The 25,399-nt window shown below is 39.6% G+C and overlaps 1 protein-coding gene across 2 annotated transcripts in view; it reads left to right on the forward strand.

Annotated features, from left to right (window-relative positions):
* Positions 1–25,399, forward strand: part of LOC136881075 (uncharacterized) — a 205,310-nt gene that overhangs the window by 79,930 nt on the left and 99,981 nt on the right. The window contains exon 1 of one of the 2 annotated variants that reach the window (XM_067153702.2): positions 407–515. The exons of the other annotated variant lie outside the window; for it this stretch is intronic. The gene's annotated coding sequence lies outside the window, so the exon portion shown is untranslated. Of the gene's footprint in view, positions 1–406; positions 516–25,399 lie in introns of those variants that run through there. 2 annotated transcript variants of the gene reach the window in all.

The raw sequence follows: 25,399 nt of genomic DNA on the forward strand, positions 1-25,399 counted from the left end.
GCCACTGCTTTCCTCACTGGGTCAGAAAGTGCTATTGCAGCACGACTGACCCTATGAGCAACGCCTTTCATAACACTCAGATGCACTAGTCGTGCTCTAAAAGTCATTACTCAGCACCACCCATACCCCAGCAGCCTCCATATTGTCACAGCCAAGGATGAGACTGGGACTTCGGTGAAAGCTACACTTTACTCTGGCCTGTACCAAGAGATGGATACAAAAGTACTGTATCCATCAAGAAATGGCAGCGAGGCAGCTATGTTGATGAATTACTCTACTAGGAAGGTCCACTACCTTGTTCTTTCTGAAGCAGCTCCTGACCTTGCAGTCTTACACTGACCTAACTACGAATGTTTTTGATGAACTTCGTTAGTGAGCACGCGTTCCACATCAATTAACAGTGACACATGCACTAGCTTTAGTCACCATCTGGACTCTGCCAGTGTATCTTCTCTGTGTTTGTGGATAAGGCACGCAGTGTTCCGAGGTCTTCGCCTGCGACACGCTAAACACAGGTGAGTTCTTCGAGTAACGTTATTTTCAATGCAGTGATCCATAATTACATGTATAATTAACGCCCATCACAGTCCAGTTTCTGAAAAACTAGGAATTCTGCTACAAAGACAGGGTTATTCTGTAGCGTGTAATATAATTCTTATTTCTAAAAATTATCGAAAACAAAGGATACCATCAGAAAACCAAACCAAACCAAACCCCATGGCATTACAGCCCTTGAAGGGCCTTGGCCTACCACGCGACCGCTGCTCAACAGAAGGCCTGCAGATTACGAGGTGTCGTGTGGTCAGCACGACGAATCCTCTCGGCCGTTATTCTTGGCTTTCTAGACCGGGCCCTACATCTCACCGTCAGATAGCTCCTCAGTTATAATCACGTAGGCTGAGTGGACCTCGAACCAGCCCTCAGGTCCAGGTAAAAATCCCTGGCCTGGCTGGGAATCGAACCCGGGGCTTCCGGGTAAGAGGCAGACACGCTACCCCTACACCACGGGGCCGGCATACCATCAGAAAGGAAAATGAAATGGAATGGAATGGCGTATGGCTTTTAGAGCCGGGAGATCCGAGGACGGGTTCGGCTCACCAAGCGCAGGTCTTTTGATTTGATTCCCGTAGGTGACCTGCGTGTCGTGATGAGGATGAAATGATGATGAAGACAACACATACACCCAGACCCCGTGCCAGGGAAATTAACCAATGATGGTTAAAATTCCCGACCCTGTCGGGAATCGAACCGAGGACACCTGTGACCAAAGGCCAGCACGCTAACCATTTAGCCATGGAGCCGGACAGAAAATAAAATAAAAGCGGTATACATAAATTACAAGTCCGTTTACAAAAATGAAAAATATTTTTAGCATATTCTACTAATTGCTTTAAATGTGTTTTATTTTAATCGGGGGACTGACCAGCTCAGGCAGTAAAGGTGCTGGTGATTATTATGATCCTCTCTCAATAGCAATCAGCGAAAGAGGTCGAAACCCTCTGAAGAATGAGGGTTTCGGTAAAAGAGAGTGAAGGACAACGAAAGACGTGAAAATCAAAGCAAACCTATGCGTCGCAAACTTAATACCATAGGGTTCGGAAGACAATAAGAATTCACTAGGGCAGGTCAGATAGTGAAGTATGGTAGGTGGAAGCAATGCCTGACTCAGCTAGGTAACTTGAGGTCGCCAAACCACACTCCCAATTTGAGACCCCTAGTCGCTTCTTACAACAGGTAGAGGATACCACGAATGCCTTCTTCCACCCCCAAACACGGAAGAACGCGCAATCAATTCTTTGTCAGTAAGTCGAAGAGTATGTAAAGGAAACTTCCTCTTGTGGAACGGCCCATTGCCCTTGGCTTCATTTAACCTCAGTGAGCGATTTGCTCTCTGCCCCCCCCCCCCCCCTTCCACCTCCTATGATACATCCCTGCCACCGATAATTATATATCAGCCACTAAATAGTTTAAATGCTGGGTTTTACATGTAGTTTCTTACCATGAATTAGGCCTACTTCATTTTAGGTACTCGAGTTTCAGCTTTATTCAGTCATCTTCAGCCTATAAATCAACTGAAATACCATGCTAAGATTTGTTACATAAATACAGACGCTATAGATTAGTCTTACGAAGTAAGGTGCATATAAATATTAAATACTAGCGAATGTACCCGTGCTTCGCTACGGTATTCTACATTGTATTCGAATATCGAAGTAAATAGTGTACATGCAGTAAATAAGATTGTTTTAAAATTGCATGTCTCTTAGCGTTATCCGAGAAAGAGCATGGGGAGGACCCCGTACGTTGTTTCCAATGCAAAGTGTTTGTTACGGATTTGTGATATAACGGCAGGCTCACTTGCCTACTGCCATTCACAATCGAGTTGGGAAGTTTACATTATAACTGCAGGCCCCATTGCCTACTACGCGGACAGAATCGATTTGGGGAGTTTCCGTTAAAATGGCAGCCCCCCTTTCCTACTTCCAGACAGATTACAGTTGAGGAGTTTCTATTATAATGGCAGGCAATTACCCTACTATTACTCAAAATTGAGTTGTGCAGTTATCATTATAATGCCAGGCCCATTTTCCTACTGCCAGCCAGCTTACTGCCAGTCACACCAAGTTGGTGAGTTTCCATCAAAATAGCAGGCCACTATGCTTAATGCCAGTCACATTTTAGATGAGGACATTTCTTTATAATGGCGGGCACCCTTGCCTACTGCCAAACACAATCGGGTAAAGGAGTTTTAAGCAAAACTGCATGCTCACTTGCCTTCTGCAAGTCACATCGAGAAGGGAACTATTCATTACAATTGTAGGCCTTCCTTACTAATGACAGTTACACAGGAGTTGGAGAAGGAACCCTTTCCTACTGCCAGTCAAAGTCGGTGTGGGGAGTACTGATTACAATAGCAGACCCACCCTTTCTCGATCGCTAAAAATCGACATCAGTGAATATATATAGATCGACATACGAAAGTATATGCGTGTTTACAATATTGAAGACCTTCATTTACAGATTAACTGCTACTAAACGTACGTCATATCGACAAAGGATTATACCATAAGACACGCCGGATGTAGTGGCCTAAATGGCTGGTCCTATGATATGTCATCTATTCTTGGGTCAGATTGAGTTAGAAACGTGGAACAGGGTAAAGGTTTTGTAAGATTATCTCACATTACATTACTTTTCGGATAATTATGTGACAGCTACATACATAGCATTTGGCTCACATATGGCTACTGAGTGGGCCAAGAGTTTGATGATTCTGTATTTGATATAAGTAATTGAAAGAATGAATTATGCATGTGAAAAGTCCAAATTGACTTAACATCGATTAATAGAGGAAAATCAAACGTAAAAGGGATAGAGATACGGCAAAAAGTCATAAGACCAAGGTTGTAGATCATTCCAAATTGAATGGAGATTGTGCAATCCGTTATGTGATAGGAATTTCCGAAGGTCTCCACCATCATTAAAATTGCCTGCATATTTCGATATTCTTCGGGGATAAAAAGTGAAAAATTTAATGATCTAGGATGTTTTCCGTTCGTTACAGGCTAAAACGTATAATTTTGTCAAATTTCAATTATCTTCTTTTTCTTCTGGCAGATTATGCCACAATCTGGATTTTGGGCGAGGCGGGTAAAAATTAGGACTTCCAGGAAACTAAACCAAAAATTATGCAGATGGTGATTATTAGCCCTTAAACGGAAAGCTGTTCGAAAATTTCGCCAAAATAGTCAGTGTAGAGGCACACAGTCGTTACGATTTGATTTATATAGATAAGGAATCTGCTCCATGTAAAACACCCTTCGGGCTATGTGCGCTGGACTTAACATGCAAAAGTGACCGTTCATGATATCTCCCTTTTTAATCCTACTGACGAAAAAATGCACATGAAAGAAAGGGTTTAGAGGTGGAATTCTATCACGTTTGGTCGATTTCGTCAGGTTGGTCTTGTTCTGTATATATTGTGGAAGAGTAAAATCACCATTTCGGTTCCCTATAAACCGCCAGTCCATTCCGGAACATGAAATGTTATTTTAGTTTAAAACCTACCTTTGGACAGGTGGATGCTAAATACAAAGTTTGGTTCGAATGTCTTCAGTAGTTTTCAAGTTGTAAGGAATACGCTTTACACGCACTCGCTCGTGAGTTAAGTCCGATGGGACTTGTACAGAAAAACGGTCCGTTAATGATATCTCCCTTATTAATCCTCGTATCGAAATGATGCACATGAGGAAAAAGGTTTAGAAATTAATTTATACCAAGGTAGGTAGATTTCCATTAAGTTTGGTTGTGTATATTTTGTGGAAGTGCAAAATCACTGTTTCGGTTTCGTATAAACCCCCAGTCAGTTCAGAGATTTAGAAACAATATTTGCCCAAAACCTATCAAGGACAGGTGTATTCTAAATGTGAGTCTTGGTGGAAATACATCCAGTAGTTTGTAGCACACGCTTACATACGGCGTAATGAAGGAAGAAAATAATACAGTTAAGAAAGTTGAAAGTAATAGAAAATTGATTATAACTGAGGACAGCCGGATAACGACAAATATGTAAATGCCAAGTGAATGTATTGGAAAATCAAATGCCCCTCAATAAATTATGCTAGTGTGAGTTATGGATATAATAAAGCGGTAACAGAGGAGAAATTTAGGTCCAGTGATTCTTAGGTAAACAAATAATAAGAAGATGACTAATGGTGTTATTACTTAATCTATTCGAGGGCGGTTATAACATCCAACGATATTCCGCCAATATCCCGCAGATAGGCCGATTGACGCCTCTCTTGCCTTCTACCCAAGGAACAACCACGAATTTAAAAGCATGATGAGGAAAATGGCAATACGTTACTTCCCTGCTGGCATGCAGTCAGAGACGTTGGCATGGTAACCTGTAGGTTTGTTGTCGGTCTGTCGGTCACTCAATGCAGAGCATGATACCAGCGGAAAATTGTAAATTTCTCCGTCATGTGAAGAGTAAGGTAAATTATGAACATAACGAAAGTTGTTTATAATGAAGAGATGTTTCACGTACGGTAAAGTAAGTTTACAGAAAATCAATAGTATAAGAGAAAATGGAGGAAAACCATTCGGGTTTCCCTATAAACCCCCGTCTCTTCAAGGATTTTAAAATAATATGCATATCAAAACCTTCCCCGGGATGAGTATACTCTAAATATGAAGTTTGGTTGAGATCTATTCAGCCGTTTCGAAGTGATGGTGGAAAAACCATTCAGGTTTTCCTATAAACCCCCGTCTATTCAAAGATTTTAAAATGATATGCATATCGAAACCTTCCCCGGGATGAGTGTACTCTAAATATGAAGTTTGGTTGTGATATATCCAGCCGTTTCGACGTGATGGTGGAAAAACCATTCTGGTTTTCTTATAATCCCCCGTGTATTCAAAGATTTTAAAATGATATGCATATCGAAACCTTTCCCGGGATGAGTATACTCTAAATATGAAGTTTGGTTGAGATCTATCCAGCCGTTTCGACGTGATGGTGGAAAAACCATTCTGGTTTTCCTATAAACCCCCCGTGTATTCAAAGATTTTAAAACGATATGCATATCGAAACCTTCCCCGGGATGAGTATACTCTAAATATGAAGTTTGGTTGAGATCTATCCAGCCGTTTCGACGTGATGGTGGAACAGACAAACAGACAAGCAGACAGACAAACAGACAAACAGACAAACAGACAAACAGACAGACACGAAACGTAAAAACCACCGATTCGGTCTTGAGTTGACCTAAGACGGATAAATATCTGAAAAATTGGCAAAACAGAAGAAATTACAGACAGCGGACCCCCTACAATTTTATTTATATAGATAAATTAAGAAATATTTTTTAAAAACTGCTGCACAAACTTTCTGTAGTTTGAATGCTAGACGTCAACACAATTTACAGAGAAACGAGAATCGGGTAGCTGAAATAATGTAAGTTAGGGGGTGGAACTGTACAATTTATTAATCACAGAGTGTTCAGGGAAGAAAGTTTGTTCATTTATATTTGTCTATAGGTTATTTTTGACACACTTTTGTATTTCTATAACTTATGAAGAATTGAATATGGAGCCCTTGGTTTCAATGCGTAGAATTTTGAGATGGTGATCAGGAGTGAAGAAATGATTGTATGCTATGAGGTGTTTGGAGAACTGCAACTCTGTGGGCTTACGTAATTTCTGAATCGGTATACGATTGGGAAATTAGATTCTGGGCCACTATAAACAACAAGCATCATCTTCATCATCATCATCATCATCATCTATTTTCCATGATCTATATGTTCTTTCGTCCTGTCTGTCAGACGTAAACGGAGTTGAAGTCACCACACTGTAATGTATGTACTGTATACCGCTTTTATTTTCCTTACTGATAATTTTGAGAAATAAGAATTAGATTTAAACGCTACAGAATAACCCTGCATTTGTAGCAGAGTTCCTAGCTTTTCAGAAACTGGACCTTGATGGTTGAACTGTCCACTTTTTCTTTTCTTGATAGCGTGATAAATACACTAAAATCATATTTATTTTCTTCTGTTTTCGTGTTATGGTACTAAAATTGTCAGTGAGTTCATCTTGTAGCTGTTATTCACAGAAATGTCTTCAATATAATTTGAAGTCCTTTATCGAAACCTGTTTTGTTTTAGAGTACAGACATAAGTCTGTGAATCATGCTATAGAAATTAACTGACTTGTACTGGAAGGGGTGGCATGAATTGTATAGAATTATTAAATCAGTAGGAGTGGGTTTCCTGTAGTTACTAAAGGTGCGGTTATGAGAGTTATCAATAGCCTAGTTAAATAAAGAAAATTTAATTTGAAATTACTTTCAGTTTCATGTTATGTTTCATATTGGATGTAATATGATATTTCACATGTTTCATTGTCTGATAAGTTATTACTTAACGAGTTCAGATAAAGTGCATTGGCATTCGTCATGATTGTCGATATAATCAAACAATAACTTTAATGCGACGTTATATTTGTCACTGGCTGGCCTTCTCTCTCTTTCCCTCATGCCTGAAAATGACGTCCCCACCTTCTTCACACTTGACTATAAGAGATTCTTATACTTCCTTCGCTTCAGCACGGTTAATTTTTCTACTTCTGTATGTATGTATGTTCAGTCTTCAGTCCTAAGTCTGGTTGGATCCTCAACAGTTCTGCCATCAGCTGTCATAGATGGCCTAGGCACCACTGAAGAGGCGTACTAGGGAAATGAGGAGTGAGGTAGTTTCCCGTTGCTTTCCTCATCGAGCCAGAAGTTGCTATTACATATCAGTCTGCCAAGCCCAATGAAATGCATGCACCAACCGACCCTATTAGCAACATTTTCACACCATTCATTGCAGGGACTGGCTGCAGAAGAAATGCCATTACTAGCATTGCTCATACCTCAGTCACTCTCATATCGTCAAAGCCAAGGATAAGACAGAGACAGATCAATGAAAGTAACAAAATTGCTTTAGCCCATACCAGAAGACATAGTGCACTCTAAACACTAGGTCCTGCCAGCAAAGGCATTTTCTTCTTCTACGTAGGTGGATCGAAAGGTTAGTTGCACTAACGTGCCGCAGCAGCGCGCTGTGCGTCGCAAACGTGGGCACAGCGGAGAAAGGGAAAGACACTGCCCACACGTCTATTAAGCAGGTCGCTGTGGTGTCTCGTCTAGTATTGTGTGAATAGCGGCCAAATGCAATGGCACGTCAACTGGACGTTCACTCCAAATATGAGGTGCGTGCGACAGTCCGATACCTATAGGCCAAAAGAAAGAATTGCACGGATACTCATCGTGAAATGAGTGCTATGTATGGGGAGCGGGCCATTTCCCGGCAAGGTATCGTAAAGTGGTGTCAGCAATTCGAAGCCGGACGCACGGATATCAGGGACAACCATCGTGGAGACAGGCCCGCAACGTCCAGGACCCGTGCAAAGGTCAACAGTGTGAATGCGATCATTAGACGGAACCGGCGAATTAAACTGAGAGAAATCGCGACGCAGCTGAACATGTCGTATGGCAGTGTGTTCGCCATAGTTCACGAGGACCTTGGATATCGTAAGCTGTGTCAAAGATGGGTCCCACGTCTTCTCACACAAGGGACATTCTAATCCTCCCTGGCATTTTTGCAACGCTATGCCGCAGACGGCAACAGGTTTCTGCGGCGAATCGTCACAGGCGACGAAACGTGGGTCCACCACTTCACCCCCGAAACGAAGCGAACATCAATGGAATGGGTGCACCCCTCATCACCACAACGAAACAAGGCCAAGGTTCAACCTTCAGACGGTAAGGTTATGGGGACAGTGTTCTTTGACATGGAGGGTTTGCTGCACGTGGAATTCATGCCGAAAGGAACGACGATCAACGCGGCGTCGTATTGTCAAACGCTGCACCGTTTGCATAAAGCGATTAAAGGGAAGCGCCGGGGAAAATTGAGCGCCGGTGTGATTTTTTTTGCACGGTAACGCAACACCTCACAAGGCCCGCCAAACGAGAGAACTGCTGCAGCGTTTCAAGTGGGAGGTCTGGCAACATCCACCCTACAGTCCCAACCTAGCGTCAAGTGACTTTCATCTGTTCGGTAAGCTCAAAACGGAGCTCGGTGGTCGACGTTTCCAGACCGATGAGGAGGTGAAGGCCGCTGTCTCCGAGTGGTTGCAGAACGCTGGAGGAAATTTCTATGCATCCGGCATCGACAAGTTGGTTGTGCGTTCGCAGAAATGTTTGGAGTCTCTTGGAAACTATGTGGAAAGTGACGTTACAGTGTGTGTCGTTATAGTCGTGTTGCTGTTGTATAGGTGGTGTAATAAATGGCCATAACTGGGAAGTGCAACTTATTTTCTGATCTGCCCTCGTATATTTCGGTAATTTGGGTTTAGGAAGAACCACCTTTTCCGCACAAAATATGCAGTTGGTTTCTATGAAAATGGTGGCCCAGATGTAGTGCAGTGTTAGTACTTCCTTATTCACTTTTACTCTGCTTTTCGTTTGGAGGCTTTAATTTGGGTTGGATTTGTGCACACGCCTGCACTTAACACGAACCAAGCTTGAGCCATAGGTTATCTTCTCGTTCTTTACTAGCTTCAATTACTCCACTTAGTCCTTTCTTCACAAGTACAGTCTCTCCTTTACTTGGGCACTCAGAGCAAAACGCACAATTTTCACTCCCATATTTAAGTTTCACTAGCAGTTATTCAATGCCTTACACAAAACAAAAACAATTTAATAGCTACTCAATAAAATGAAAAGTAAGTTTTCTTGAATGTATACAGAAATATTAATACAAATCTTCAATTTCAACAAACAGTTGTGGCGCTTACATTGCGCTGATTGAGCAAGTAAATGTCTTTAATTAAAGTATTTAAAATTAGGGCTTAAATGTCAGTTATATGGAAAATGTGCTAATAACAAAAATTGTGCGTTTATGCACAACTTTTTTGTTAGAAACATGTTTTGATAAGAAGGGCCGTTTGTGTGAAAATGCCGAAAAACTGTTTTTGGTCGCCAATATTTCAAAATGTTCGCCGTTGCACAAGTCTTTTCCTAGGACTTTTAGTATGTTTTCCGAGTACATAAAAACTGTACCGAGCTCGATAGCTGCAGTCGCTTAAGTGCGACCAGTATCTAGTATTCGGGAGATAGTGAGTTCGAACCCCAATGTCGGCAGCCCTGAAGATGGTTTTCCGTAGTTTCCCATTTTCACACCAGGCAAATGCTGGGGCTGTACCTTCTTAAGACCACGGCCACTTCCTTTCCACTCCTAGCCCTTTCCTGTCCTATCGTCGCCATAAGACCTATCTCGCTGCGACGTGAAACCACTTGTAAAAAAACTGCACGTATCCCAAGTCCCATGCTTCTAAAAGTACTTTAAGGTAATTTTCCTAAAATGACTGGATTATAAAGTGTTATACGTATATCGCGAGCGAAGTCAGGACATGTAAAATGTGCCCTTGGCTTCGCCCGCGTTTGTTAAATCAACCGCGTTAGATGTTTCTAAACAGTTTATTTAAAGGTAAAACTATAAATATTTATTAACATACATAATTTTTACATAAATTAAATGCATTATTTTATTTGTAATTATATTTTTACTTTCAGTGCTTAAGATACCAGGTTGGCGAATAGTACAAATAATATAAAATATCATATTATATAAAAAACAAACTAATTATTCCTTATAGAGCCTTCGGATAAACTATGTCAGACACAGATACGCCTTATGGCGAATATGGGACAAGAAAAGGCGAGGAGTTCGAAGAAAACGGCTCTGGCGTTAAGTAAGATACAGTTCCAACATTTGCCTGGTGTGAAAATGGAAAACTACGGAAAGTCATCTTCAGGGCTGCCGACAGTGCGCTTCGAACCCACTATCCCCCGAATGCAAGCTCACAGCTGCGCGCTCCTAATCGCACGGCCAACTCGCTTAGTTTGCTATTCCTTGTTTATCTGTCTTATGTAATATGTTTCCTGCAAATAAAATAACACAATAAAGATTGAGTTCTTTGAAAGAAAATACAGTTCACATTTTATTACCGGTATACTGAAATCCTCGTATTCTATAACAATTTTAGTGAATGAATGAATATCTGGTAAATAAATAAATAAATAAATAAATAAATAAATAAATAAATAAATAAATAAATAAATAAATAAATAAATAAATAAATAAAACAATTAGTTGAGCCTCCATGGTTTCCTTTAGTCTAACAAAATAATAATTTTGATAAAAGTACAAACAAAATTCAAATATGACCTATGCACAGTTGGTTGTTGCTGCAGTGCAGCTTATTCTTTTTTGTTTCATTTTGATATTTTCTTTGTGGTAGAAGATGTTTGGACTGCTGCTGTGGCCAGCTACAGCTAATTTCCACATAAGGAGTGATTACTTCCGTAGTACGTTCACTGAGAAAACATATTGTATTGCCATTATTTTCAGGATTATGAAAAACGCTGAAGAACCATATACCAAACTTTTTAATGCAACAATACATAGTATGTCAAATGTGCAACCAACTCACAATTACTTTTAATATTCATCTCGTCTTTTTATATACTTTGTCCTCCAGCTGGGGAAAGTCGAAATAAATAAATTTACCTCATATTAACCTACTCTATGGGTCACTGATCACTAATTCATTTTTGGTATTTATGTTTCATTTCACTTGTTCATAACTGCTCCAGGCAGTTAATTTATAAATCTGTTGTAGTAATCTAGATTCCTGAGGTCAAAAGTAATCAAAGGAAGATTAGTAAAATAAAGTACAGTCAGGTAATATACCCTTTATGAGCTATATTTGATCACGTCTCGCTAAACCAATTCAAATTAGATTATTTCTTCAGCAGCAAATTCAATCTATTACCAGTTTCTTCCCATTTAATATTATTTCATTTCCCATAATTTAGAATGATTACACATATTTAGAAGGGGAGGCGCATAAACAGCGGGGGCATTCCATCAAGGTGGCCGAGTTTCCAATCCCAGCCCATCGTGAAGTGGAATTTTCTTCAGAAAATCATATGAAGTCTGGAACAGTATCCAGCCAGCCCCATACCTACACCTAAAATCAGTCTGGGTGGTTCCAGCCAACCCAGAAATAGAAATGCATTGTACTGAGTGAAATTTTCAATTTAATATTAATAAGCTGTGAAACAATACGCATATAAAGAATGTGTAACATATTTGCTCAGGGCCCTTATGTGTTAAATATGATCAAGTTGAATATTTTCCAATTTTTTCGGGAATCTCAAATTTACTATCCAATATCTACTCTCTTCTTCTTCTTCTTTTTTTTGCTTGTGGTTTAACGTCGCATTAATACATCGAAGGTTTTCGGTGACGGAAGGATGAAAAGGGCTAGGGTTGGGAAGGTAGCGGCCGTGGTCTTAAGGTGCAGCCCCAAGCATTAGCTTGGTGTGCAAAATGGGAAACGATGGAAAATAATCTTCACGGCTGCCGACGGTGGGATTCGAACCCACAATCTGCTGAATTCAAGCTCACAACTATGCGACCCTAACCTCACGGCCAACTCGCTCGGTATTACAATATTCAGACAGGCCGAGGAGAGAAACACCAAGCCGGTTTCGTGGATTGAAAACCCGCTATAGTTAGTGGGAGAACAATCCATTACAATGTCGGCATGTAAAAAGATCTCTGGTGACATATTTGGTGTTTACCCACAAAAATCGATCCGTTTCTCTGCCATATGGTAGAGTACGTAAAGCCAAAATGCTTGCACTAGTATCTTAGGCCATATAATATTAATAATAATAATAATAATAATAATAATAATAATAATAATAATAATAATAATAATAATAATAATAATAATAATAATAATAATAATAATAATATAAAGTAGCTTGGCGAATAGATAAAACCTAATATTTCCGAAAAAGAAGCCTTTGCTTCATGCATGAATAAAATTGAAATGGCTTATATGAAATCTTACCTTGTAAAAGATGCTGGATGTGTCGTCCTTCCTGGGTTATACAGGCATTGTATCTGATAAGCACATTCTGGCTAACGCCAGTGAGTTCCGCCACTGTAATGTTTCTGATTTCATTCGTAATATTTTATTTTAGTTCCTCCAATGTGCGAGGATTTGTTCGATACACTTTTTCTTTCAGTTTAGCCCACAAGTAAAAATCACACACTGTTAGATCTGGAGAACGAGGGGGAAGTAGGCCAGCATTGATCACTCTGTCTGGAAACACTTCAGAGATTGTAAGAAGGGAAACTTCTGCTATATGAACAGAGGCTGAGTCTTGTTGAAACCATCCACGCGAGTTTTCTGCTTCCGTTTACTGATGGGAGAACGGCATCAAAATGTCATCTTGCTACCTCTCTGCATTTACTGTCGTCTCGAAAAATATAGGCCCAATTATTCGTCTTGCACTAACAGCACACCAAACACCAATCTTCTTATCATAATGTACCGTACCCAGGGGTAAATACCCACTAGGACGATGCATCCATTCCTGTATGAACATCCGCCTAACTCAGGGTTGGGCAGAGTGTGGGTTGGTTGTCGGTTGGGTCAGGATAAAAAGTCGAAGTTCTACACTAAAATATCAATCAATGACAGGAAATGGAGGTATAACACGAATGAGAAACAATCATGGGGGGTAAGATGGATTTATTGATAAATATCCCCGATCATATCACGAGAAAACAATTAAATCAAGGAATAATAATATGTCAAAATGAACTCAAAAATATGGAAAATAAATGGAAGTTAAAACGTTACTTGAATGATAATACCAAATTTGAAATCAAAATCAAGTTCAACAAAGAACACTTATATACATCAAGACTGAGCTTCTTCTTATAGTCCATTGTTTATATTGTATGGCAACAAGTGTACGCAAACACTGGCATGTGGTATTTCCGTATGGAGTTACACACTATCGCATCACAACGATACGGTTTCCAAAGTTAAGTTAAATCCGAGAGTCGCCGAAATGTTACCGTTAAATAAAAGTTACATTATAAAGAAAAGTTACAACGAAAGGAAAAATAATTAAGACGCAGTAGGACGCTATGTAAGTTATGCAAAATACTAGGGGCATATCCTATACTATATTTACAACAATTCAAATAATCAAACAAAACACATCTATATACATCGGATATCGAGTAAAATCTTAACTGCTACACAGATTCTAATGTAAATCCCGGTTCACTGCAAAAGATCTAGACAGAACTAGATAAACCACCAATACTTCAGCACTCGGGCTGTTCCCTTTTAAAACAACGAGACAAGGTATACAACCACAAATAACAAATGTAAAACATCATCCTGTAAGGGAAAAACATATAAATAACCCTTGATATCATGAAGAAAGCAATGGGCAACATTGCCTCCTTCTGCTGCATTTGAGCGCTCAACAGTGCGGTCATCCGTCATGTACTTCCGGGTAGATTACGAGCTGAAAAGAAATGTTGAACTCAACACTGTGCTAAAGTTTGGATTCTGTCTCCCGAAGCTGCCACAAGGAAATATCGTCTCATTCACGCCTACAGATAAACACAGGCCAGAAATCAGCTTGCCATGAGATAACGCCTTTCGCCGACTACGCGGAAACTCACCTATATTCATTCCTTCTTAGCATGCTTGTGCCATTTAACAACATCAGACTCAATAGTCTGGAATTAACACTGTCCATTCTGATCACAATATACACTCAGAAGACACTTGGCAGGCACACACATCCTCACAATACTCTTTCTCTTGTCAGGCATACAATCAGCCTGCACCAATACCTTATAATTCAGCATGCAATCTTTATCTCTTATTTCTCATAAATTCCATTGGCCTTCCACATTATGAGACTCAGTTAGTGTCCTTTGCAGACCATCAGGCAAAACAGAATCCAACTTAACTTCAAAGATCTTAGTCTAACAACGACGTTCTGCAGCTCCTTCAGTCAGCTTCTGTAAAATCATGCATCATACAGAATATCTATACCTGTCTCTCTGAATAACTGAAATGAAATAAAATAATACGCATTTAACGATGAATCTGTCAATCTAGCCCTTCTAGCATATATATAAGGAAAACTCGGAATATCCTACACTAAGTAACATGCATAAATAAACAACAACTAATCCTATCAATCCCTCATTTTCCCAATCATCTAATCATAAAACAAAATGAAAAGAAAATAAACATGCATTATTCTCGTATCCGAATCTATCATAGTAAAAAAATTAAACAAACACATGCCACCAGGCTTACTTTACATAAAATTAAAAATTATACCTACACTGCCCTAGTACCTTAACATAATTTACATATCATGCCATAAATAACACATGCGTCTTAACTGAATTCCATCCGACGACTCTCGAGATACCAGGATAGCAGCTTACATCCACGCTGATTGAGGGATTTACACCATGTTAATCACAGCATTAACATGTGGGAATGCACTTCCTTCTTCTGCATGCATAGCCATCATCTTGCTGGAAAATAATTCTCTGGAACACAGAAGACTTTGGTTGACAGTATCTTCGCTGCTCAATGCTACGAGCCGAAATACCCTTTCTCTTTACAAGATCAGCTAAACACACTGATACATTTATAATAAACACTTCACTTAAAGGGTGAGAATACAGTTTGAAAAGCAGCACACGGTTCGCTACGGAAGTTCCTCGCGAAACGCGCCCGTCGCGAAGTAGTGAAACAATAGCACGTTTCCTCTACACTTGCTACACAGCGGTCACTAAACACCGTCTTTATATATTGAAAGTAAACTCTGCCAAAATATACTATTCCATTTACTCAATAACAGTAAAATCTTCCAACTGCACAATTTAAATATTATAAAGAACCAGTTACTGTTACTGGAATAACACTACGTTAATCACGATCACCAATCAGAGTTTGTGCTTCCGCACTATCCAAGCATTTAACACAGAGTGACGCTCTCCAGAGCTTGGGTTACTGATGAGGCTTCGGTGACGCCATTTCAATACTGGGGTTCTCGGGTGTCTGAACCAACCACCAATCAGAAAATTCGTCGTATATGATGACACAATATTTATTGTGATATATTTACAAAACACAGCTCAAACACTAGCAAATATCTTCCACTAATTTTTATATTACATTTCCAAATATGTCTGACTTCTGAAACTGTGGAAAACCGATGAATGACAAACACTGACTTTAGCAACTGAGCACGTTGGTCATTCTGGAATTAAGATTTGGCGCGGTGTGGCCTCCATGTTTGCCAAATCCTTAAGTTACCATTGGCTGAAATATCTTGCTTGGTCAGCATCTAATACACGTGTCGATCCTTGCCAACGCTTGGTTACGCCACCCTTTCTCACGGTCATACGGAAATATGAAGCAATATCCAGCGACTTACTGTCTTGCTCAACATCCGGTATTAACTATCTTGGGCTACGATACTTTAATATATTAGACTGTAACTTTTATTAATAAATTTTACATATTGTGTCAAATAATACTCTAATTATTATTATGGGCCGGCAGGATACGGCTCAATAATGAGGGACTTCATAAACACCATTAGGATTTTCTGCATATTAATAGTGAGAGTTATGACTGTTCACACGACCATTAAGAAGAAACAAAAATGTTTACTACGAAAATACGGTGTTGCAATGATAACTGTCTCACCATGTTAACAGCTGAGATTCAGACTGGCGACTCATGCTTGTCAGGTCGAACACGTGCAGGCTGATTGCAAGGTCAAGAACAGTGCGCACGACCCCCGCCCCCGTACCGCAGAGTACGAACACCGTACGTTCAGTCTGGGTTCATATGAGAGAACCTGTAACAGGAACTGCCCCGGCATTCGCCTTAGTGAAGGAGAATTGAAACCCACGGACTGCAGACGATCGGGACCCGAATGTAGACCTACAGCTTCAAGGCTATTAAAATAGTCTCTGTTAAGCCAAAGTCTACTCTACTCTGTGTTTCCTTAGCTTTAAAGTTTGCCTTCCTTTTCCAACGAATGTTTATGATGATGATGCTTGTTGTTTAAAGGGGCCTAACATCGAGGTCATCGGCCCCTAATGGTACGAAATGAAATAACAAAAAATTCAAATTCATCCACTGACCAAAATAAAATAAAAATGTCATGAAGAATGAATGGATGGACATGAACCCTACAAAAAACAAACAAACAAAAAAAACAGTGGATCAGACTCAAAAAGAAGGTAGTTAATTATAGTATTACTGACCCTGGGACCATTTATAAAGCACAATGATGCTTGATGTCGGAAGGGGTGCTAAATTCTCGTCTAAGTCCCCACAGAATGGTACATGTCGCGAGTAAAGTAGAACCATGGTATTTGTCATTTTCGGGTACTGATCAAAAGTAGCGAAGACTCACGGTGTTCCACACAAGATGGTACTACTCACAAGTATTGCAATTCGTACAGGGAACGCAGACCTATGGTGTTTCTCACACAATGGCGCCACTCATAGCCAACGCAAACCGGTAAGGTTCCTCACCTAGGTGTACTAGTCACGGGCGCCGGTATTCCCGTGGTGTTCCTCACATAGTGGGTACCAATCACAGGCAACGCTGACCCACGGTGCCGCTCATATAACGGTACAATTCACAGGCTACGCCCAGACCCGTGGTGTTGCTCACATGGGTACGACGCACGGGTACTGGAATCCACCAGGCCAGGCTTTTTACTGCAACTAATCACAAACCTATTTCGTACCAATTTAGTGATACTACTCGCAAATACATGCAACCCATGTTGTTCCCCGCATGATGGTACGAATCAAGAGTAGTTTCATGGTTCTAATTCAATCATCCCTTGGTCGCCCCTTGTAGTCGCCTCTTACGACAGACAGGGGATACCGCGGGTGTATTCTACATGTGCGTCTCCCACCCGCAGGGAGTAACGAATGTTTAGGACATCGAACAATTACTATATATATACTCGATGGCTACAGGGAGCTATTAAAAATACGAGATTGTTGCATATCATGGGTTCACATTAAATAATAAATGAAGTGTTTGTGAAACAAGCCACATAGCACCGTCTAGACTGGCTGACGCCTCCCTGGGGAAGGAATGCTCCAGTGTGGCTCATAACAGACTATATAATGTCTTTATTTTCTCATTCACTCGAGAAGAATACACACTCGTTAAAGATGCCACTCATACCAGTACTGAGAACCGGGCGAGAGTTTCATTCCTAGAAGAATGAAGATGTTGGGCTGGCCTATGTTGCTATTATGCTTCATTCTATTTAAGAGTTTTAGTCTAAAATAATATCTGTATAGCTCCGGCAAGTTAACAATCGGGGGTGCTTAGTACAAGAAAAAATTCAATGAAGTAGGCCACTTGGGGATTATATAATTACAGATCGGAAATTATTAGTGGCAGTTGTTGAAATAAGAGGGCAGAGTCGAGGTTTTACAAAAAATAATTTATTAAAATACAATACAAGCTATTTCATTACCCTTTAAAAGTGGCTAAACGTCTGGTGAACCCGGTGAAAGTAGCCTATTTTAAATGAGTAGCTTATCCCGGGACAAACACAGTGGGATCCTAACCTACGAGAACTGGACTGATAAATTCTTTTTATGGGAATACTTATATCTCAAAAACTGAAGATGTTACGAACGTGAAAACTGGTATCTGGAATCTGCTTTAAAAATAAGGAAAAGCGTAATTTTATTTTTCAGAACGCCTCTTTATAATTTATGTGTGTGTCTATGTGTGTGCGTGTGTATGTGCGCTCGTGCGCGGAAGAAAGTGAAAGAGTTTTCTTTATGAGGATACATATGCCTCAAAAACTGAAGATGTTAAAAACATGAAAACTGGTACTTGGAATCTGCTTTAAAAATAAAGAAACACGTATTATTTTGTTTACGGAAAATCCGCTTAAGGGAGTGAAAAGAATTGGAAAAGCGGATGAATTTTTAAAATGAGTATATCTGCAATATATCTCAAAAAGTGAACATGTTACAGACGTGAAACTTGGTATTTGGAATCTCTTTTAAAATTAAGGAACGTGTATATTTTTGTTTTCGGAAAACCCACTTAACGTGGGTGAAAAGAAGTGAAAAAGTAGTTGAATTGTTTTTATGAGGATAGTTATATCTCAAAAACTGAAGATGTTACGGACGTTAAAACTGGTACCTGGAATCTCCTTTAAAAATTAAGATACACGTAATTTTTGTTTTCGGGAAGCTCATTTAATGGGAGTGGGAGTGGGTGAAAAGAAGTGAAGGAGTGAAATTCTTTTCATTAGGATACATATATCTCAAAGACTGAAGATGTCACAGACGTGTAAATTGGTACTTGAATTTCTTTTGTTTTAAAAAGCTTAAGGGGGTGAAAACTATTGAAAAAGCGAATGAATTCTTAAAATGAGTATATCTAGAATATATCTCGAAAACTTAGCATGTTATTGACGTGAAAATTGGTACTTATAACTTCCTTTAAAAGTAAGGAAGGCGTATTTTTTGTTTTAGGGAGAGCCACTTAACGGGGGTGAAAAGAAGTGAACAGTCGAATTATTTTTATGAGGATACTTATATCTCAAAAACTCAAGATGTTACGGACGTGAAGATTGGTATTTGGAATCTACTGTAAAAATAAAGAAAGACATTTTTTGTTTTCGGAAATCAACGTAATGGTGGTAAATATAAGTGGAAAATGGGTTGAATCCTTTTTATGAGAATACTTATATCTCAAATACTGAAGACATTGCAGACTTGAAAATTGGTACATGGACGTTCCTTTAAAAATAAAAATAAATGTTTTGTTTTCGGAAAATCCACTTAAAGGGGGTGGGGGGGGGGGCAATAAAAAGTTAAGACGTTGAATTCTTTTCATGAGGGTACATATATCTCAAAACTGAAGATGTTGCAGTCGTGAAAATTGATCCTTGCAATCTCTTTTAAAAATAAAGAATCACGTATTTTTGTTTTCAGAAAATCCGCTTAAGGGATGAAAACAATTGAGAAAGTGAATGAATTTTTAAAATGAGTGTATCTACAGTATATCTCAAAAACTTGACATGTTACAGACATGAAAACTGGTATTTCTAATTTCCTTTAAAAGTAAGGAACATGTACTTTTTGTTTTCGGGAAAGCCATTTGCGGGGTTAAAGACGTGAAATGTAGTTGAATTATTTTCATAATGGTACTCTTATCTCAAAAACTGAAGATGTTACGGACGTGAAGACTAGTACTTGGAATCTCCTTTAAAAATAAACACAATTCTTTTGTTTTCCGAAATCCACTTAAAGGTGGTAGAGTATAAGTGGAAAATGGGTTAAATCCGTTTTAGGAGAATACTTATATCTCACAAACTGTAGATGTTACTGACGTGAAAATTGGTGTCTGGAATCTCCTTTAAAAATAAAGAAACACGTAATTTTTGTTTTCGGAAAGTCCACGTAATAGGGGGAGAGGTGAAAAGAAGTGAAGGAGTTGAATTCTTTTTACAAGGATACATATATCTCAAGAACTGAATATATTACAGACGTGAACATTGGTACTTGGAGTTTTGTTTACAAATAAAGAAACACGTATTTTTTCTTTACGGAAAATCCGCTTAAGGTGGTGAAAAGAATTTGAATATCGAGTGATATTTAAAATGAGTGTATTTACAATATACTGTGAAAAATTGTTATTTGGATTCTCCTTTAAAAATAATGGAACCTGTAATATTTTTGTTTCGGAAAAACCACTAACGTGGCTGAAAAGAAGTGAAAAAGTAGTTGAATTCATTTTATGAGTATACTTATAAAACTGAAGATGTTACAGACCTGAACACTGGTATTTGGAATCTCATTTAAAAATAAAGAAACACGTATTCTTTTTATTTTCGACTCGAGAGAGGACTTGTTCTCACATATCGCATGTTCCAAAGTTAGCTCTGCTAGTAGACTGGTCATCTTAGACTCAAAAGACAACACCACAAACGTGGTTTACAAATACGTTCTGAGGTAAGTGAAACTCAGTTTTTCGGTGAGTTTTTATACGTTACGGATTTTCAGATAATGTCTTAGTGCAGTACCGGGGAATGATTACTTTTATGAAATTACGAAATCCACGCAAGAGAAGTCGTGGTAACAGCAAGTACAGTATATACGGTATAAAACAAGAGCTTTGTCTGTACATTGTTCAGAATTTAAAAAACAAATTCTGTATCGGTCTTGACCACAATAAAAGGGAAATGCAATCTTTAATTTTCCATCATTTCTATATATATGTAGGCCCTATGCATGAATGTATGTATGTATGCGCATCACGAGAAAATCCCTGATCATAATTTTATGAAAATCGGCATGTAAAGTCAGGGAATAAGGCACTACAATGTAGACTATACATAATTTGGCCGTGCGGTTAGGGGCGCGCAGCTGTGAGCTTGCATCCGGGAGATAGTGGGTTCGAACCCCATTGTCGGTAGCTCTGAAGATGGTTTACCGTGGTTTCCCATTTTCACACCAGGCAAATGCTGAGGCTGTACCTTAATTAAAGCCACGACCGCTTCCTTCCCATTCCTAGGCCATTTCTGTCCCATCGTCGCCGTAAGACCTATCTGTGTCGATGCGACGTACGACAAATTGTAAAAAATAAAAAATAAAGTCACACTGGGTGAAATGGTAGTTTAGGGGAAGGCCTAAATATTAATTCTCCAATATCTATGTTATTAGATGCAGTCTTGTCGTACCCGTTATGAAAACAGAGACGTTCATGAATTTAAACTTTCGTTGCGTAGTCCACGTCACTGCCAAAAATCGCTAACTTGGGAATATTGTTCAATCGTGTTAACTGGCGATGGTGGTGGTTTTTGTCTCCACTGTCTTAAGATGAAAAACTGCATGTAATCAGCTATATCGGCAAGGACATTATGAAGATAACTACCAAAATTACAAATTAATCGTGAAGGAACGATCGCTTGAAGCATAAAACAAGACAGCCATGAAAGAAGGAGGGACCACTACCTTTGTACTGAACTGTAGTTTATCGCAAGAAACGTGAAGGTTTAAAAATATCAAAAGTTCAAAAAACCGATAAACAATAACATTGCATTGACTATTGTTTGTTTTGATGTGCATTATCTCTTCTATTGCCACTCATCTCCGCGTGATGTGTGAGCTAAGGTACTTGTCTACACCAGTAGAACAGCCTGCCTGAATATTGCAGGAAGATTTAGAGATAACTTTCTCTTTTAGCATGCCATTCCTCTGGTTCATACATGTTCCGATAACTGCTACTACGTAACACACTGGTTCATCATAGTATTTCAGTTATTCGGCCCCTGGCATGGGGTGCTGATAGGACTGAGTAGTGTGCACACTTAACGAAAAACGACAGAGCAGTGTTCACCACTCTCGGTGGCCGGGTCATTCGAGCTCTGCAACTTGGAATGTTAGAATACCAGTGTAGTACTGTTCATGAACATTGGAAAAATATGCTGTTTTCCATTTCATCGAGCATTTCATTTGATAACATTGATTTTAACCGCGATATTGCAGTCTTTTTATGTTGTATTCTGACAATAATACTGACGTCATTATTATGACCTATGTAGAGTTCCGTAAATTATTCATCTGTATCTCTTACGGAGTCACGGGAAATGGGTGGGTGGATTTGAATGAAACTTGGTATTTCCGTTTAGAATAAAGTCAAGTAGGATCAAAGGTGTAAGTTGTTCAAAATGATTTTATCAGGAGGGGTGCTTCAGAAGCGGTCTAGAGTATAAAACCCGATGCATCTCTCTGACGGTTGGTTTTACTCGAAAATAACTCATGGAAACATGTATTTAGAAATGTTGTCCTCTACCTTTTACTGACACTGTGAAAAATAAGCGAAATATCAGTGGCAGTTGTATGAAAGTTCGACTATAAAGAGAGTTTCTGTAGAGATCGTTGCAGCAACATTTTAAAGGCTTTGTTCATCTGTCAGTATATTTTAAATATTTACCCAATATCTAGCGTTCGTTTATGCAGTAAAGATGAGATCAAATCAAGTTCAGCGATTATGCACACAATATATGTGAAATTGCAGAGGGACACAGAAAGCAAGGAAATGAGTACGTCACGACAAGCCGCTGATTGTGAGAGGGGCATTCCCACGTGTGAATGCTGAAATACAAAACATACTAGACCAGGAGGATATAGTTAGATTTATTAAGGCACAGAGACTGCGATGGCTTGGCCATGTGGAAAGAATGGAGGAAGATCGAATGTCAAGAAAAGTAGTCAAATCCCGAGTAGACAAAAGACGGCGACAAGGAAGGCCCCGTAATAGATGGAGTGATGAAGTTGAAGCTGGCTTGAGGGCAATGAACATCCGCCCATGGAGACCAGCCGCTCAGGATCGGAGTAGATGGCGGACTATCGTAGAAGAGGCCAAGGCTCACACAGGGCTGTAGCGCCGGATAAGTGACATTCCCACGTGTGTGTCTCAGAATCTGGAGAACAATATGAGGGATGGACAGAAATGTAATCATGCACAAGCAAAGTGATTGTTCCATCAATGACGGGGACTACAGCTAGTGTTTATATAGAGCAGGTGGTAAAGCAAATCAAAGAGGAATTTGAAAAAGGAATCACAATCCAAAGAGAGGAAATCAAAACTCTGAGATTTACCGATTTTATTGTTCGTATTTTATCTGAGTCTGAGGAAGATCTGGAGAAATTGTTGAATGTTACTGACACATTCTTGGAGAAGGAATACGAGATTGCAGTCCAACGAAGTCAGGTGATGCAGGAAATATTAAATTAGGAAATGGAGTCTTAAAGGAAGATGAATATTGTTACTTCGGTAGCAGAACAAATAATGTTGGCAGAAGTAAAGAGGACATGAAATTCAGACTAGCACAAACTAGGAATACCGTTCTTAAGAAAAGAAAATTTATATAGGAGTTAGAAAGATGTTTTTGAAGACTTTCGTCTGAAGCGTCGCATTGTATGGGAATGAAACTCGGATGATAACTAGCTCAGAAAGAAAGAGAACAGAACCTTTTGAAATGTGCTGTTACAGAAAAATTCTGAAGATGAGATGGATAGATCGAATTACGAATGAAGAGGTACTGAATCGAATTGATGAGGGGAAAGTGATTTGGCGAAATGTGACCAGAAGAAGAGTGGGACACATTTTAAGATATCCATAACTTGTTTACTTGATTTTTGAGGGGAGTGTAGGCGGTAAGAACGGCAGGGATAGCATAAATATTGCAAACAGATGTAGGATGAAGTAGTTACGTAGAAGTGAAAATGTTAGCACCAGATAGGATGGCATGCGTGGCGGCAACCAGTCTATGGACTAATGACCTATGCAAAAACATTCGAACCACTCATGTTCGGCTTGACCTATTTCGTCTCTCATCAAGTAATATGCAAGGTAAAATGTACTGCTCAGGACAGGAGTTCCAACAAGTGCAAGGACATTCCAAGACACATGATATTGATTTGATTGAGTTGGTCTCCTTTATATGATTGCTCTCTTCAACTGTACGAACTAACTTTCTTCATGATTTCAAAGTAATATCGAGTTGCAATTTTAAAAAGTTTCAGCTCAAAGATGGGAAAACAAGAGCTCAACAAACAAGACGAAGTTGGTAATAGGCCTTCTCCACATTCTAACTAGGTGTGTGCGGTCGAACATCATGGTTTCGTTGCCAAACGGTAGATCAGTGGTAGAATGTTTGGCTCATAAGCGCAAGCTCATGGGTTTGATTCCGGCTCTGGTAGTACATTTTTGAGGGGGTGTGGTGTCAGACCTAGTGTATTCTTCTTCTAAATCTTAATATGCTTACCCTCCAGGGTCGGTTTTTCCCTTGGACTCAGCGAGGGATCCCACCTCTACCGCCTCAAGGGCAGTGTCCTGGAGCCTGGGACATTGGATTGGGGGATACAACTGGGAAGAATGACCAGTACCCATCCCAGGCGGCCTCACCTGCTATGCTGAACAGGGGCCTTGGTGGGGGGTGGGAAGATTGGAAGGGTTAGGCAGTGAAGAGGGAAGGAAGCGGCCGTGGCCTTAAGTTAGGTACCATCCCTGCATTTGCTTGGAGGAGAAGTGGGAAACCACAGAAAACCACTTCCAGGATGGCTGAGGTAGGAATCGAACCCACCTCTACTCAGTTGACCTCCCGAGGCTGAGTGGACCCCGTTCTAGCCCTCGTACCACTTTTCAAATTTCGTGGCAGAGCCGGGAATCGAACTCGGGCCTGCGGGGGTGGCAGCTAATCACACTAACCACTACACCACAGGGGCGGACCAGATTTAGTGTAACGCGACTAAATTAAGTTAGCCATAGTATCCATTCCAGTAGAATTCCGCTTTCGTTACTGGGTAGTAGCACAATCGCAATCCCGAAATGGTAGGCAGGCCACCTAGATGGCACCATTTCAGAAGGTCTGCACCGCAGTAACTGAGGACATATTATTTACTTATTTTCATAGACAGAACCAGCGAATAAGTTACATAAGCTACATGACATTTTCTGTTCTCAGGTTTACACGTTTTCTTTTACATGCTTGCCAAAGGTTTTTCACCTAAAGGTTCTATTTTGTCCTTTTTTACACCAAGATGCTTCTCGGGATTATTCTTCAACTCCGCAATTTTCTTTCTAAGAACATGTTTTGAATTTCTGGTGGTTTTATACCCTCCTTGTGTACCTCTATCAGCCAGCGGAATGTATTTTATATTTCTCCCGAAGAAAGTATTTTATGAGTCAATCTCTCTGGATTTGTCCTTTTCAGTGTATTATTATTATTATTATTATTATTATTATTATTATTATTATTATTATTATTATATACCAGTTTTATACGGAGAGCTATGTTCAAGGCTACCGACAGCAAGTTTCGAACTAACCATCTTTTGAAAGCAAGATTACAACTACATGATA

This window comes from Anabrus simplex, chromosome 1 (assembly GCF_040414725.1).
Source record: "Anabrus simplex isolate iqAnaSimp1 chromosome 1, ASM4041472v1, whole genome shotgun sequence".
Classification (NCBI taxonomy): domain Eukaryota; kingdom Metazoa; phylum Arthropoda; class Insecta; order Orthoptera; family Tettigoniidae; genus Anabrus; species Anabrus simplex.